The 1,107-nt window shown below is 37.4% G+C and overlaps 1 non-coding gene across 1 annotated transcript; it reads left to right on the top strand.

The window, feature by feature from the left end:
* Nucleotides 1-536: 536 nt before the first annotated feature.
* Nucleotides 537-638, top strand: LOC145781469 (U6 spliceosomal RNA). Its single transcript, XR_014290760.1, has one exon. It is a non-coding gene; the product is annotated as a U6 spliceosomal RNA (small nuclear RNA).
* Nucleotides 639-1,107: the final 469 nt, after the last annotated feature.

Below are 1,107 nucleotides of genomic sequence, written 5' to 3'. Positions count from 1 at the left end.
GTTAGAATACCGCAGCAACAAAATTAATCAAACAAAGCTACTGCCAGGCCAAGCTTCTTTTACAACACTTTTGACTTTGTTAACAATGCCTAATAAACGAGACCACTTGTTTTGCGCACCTATAGCGAGGTGAGCGATTTCATCAGAATATTCATCGCCAAGCAAGAGTGGTGTTGTCACTTCGCTTCACAAAAGATATCTTGCAATTCACAATTGCAGTAAACAAGAAAATGTTTGACACATCGCAATACAGGTGCCCAACAATAGTGACCTGCAAACATATCAGCGAAAAATAAGCTCCAATAACAAGGAAAAAGAAACCAGTCACCATGAAACAAACGCTTGTGGAAATCACCGAAATATCGTAATTCTATCGTAATTCATGAACAGTCTTTCCTCTAAAAAAGCAAAGAGTTGGTTTTTCATCCTTTTTGTGAGAGTCTATAAAACCGTCTTTCTTTTATTATAAGACAACTGTTACTTGCGGTGCTTATCAGCGTGGCAAGAATTTGTTGATTAACAACATTTTGCAGGACTTGCTTCGGCAGTAAATATACTAAAATTGGAACGATACAGAGAGATTAGCATGGCCCCTGCGCAAGGATGACACGCAAAATCGTGAAGCGTTCTATATTAAAAAAAAAAACATTTTGCAGTAGTAAGCTAAATATTTTCATAATACAATCAGAAAAAGTCTTTAAATTTATATATAATATTTTGCCAATTCATTATAAATTGAGTTGGCACACCGACCTATTTTGCCAACAAAAACTTGCATAAAGAGAACACTGCTTGTGAAACACAATACCGGTGAAACGCACACTAGTGTTTACATGACATTTGCAAACTTAAAATAAGCAACCCTATGCTCACAGACAATTTCAAAATTGGAAAACAGACGTTTTAATCAACCACTGGGACAGTGTGGCTGGACATCGCATTGGAATAGCCTAACTTTAAGCGACCCCCACCTACAACTATAATCTGATTGGTCGGTCGGTGGAATCGTATGCAAAGCGAAAATATGCTTCCCGGAAAGCATTTTTTGCCCTCGTGCTCTTTAACTCCTCAAGAAAAGTATTTTTGTTTATACTTGTACGCTGATGC

This window comes from Aplidium turbinatum, chromosome 12 (genome assembly GCF_918807975.1).
Source record: "Aplidium turbinatum chromosome 12, kaAplTurb1.1, whole genome shotgun sequence".
NCBI lineage: Eukaryota > Metazoa > Chordata > Ascidiacea > Aplousobranchia > Polyclinidae > Aplidium > Aplidium turbinatum.
The sequence above is the reverse complement of the archived record's forward strand: the minus strand, read 5'-3'. Positions and strand labels throughout refer to the sequence as shown.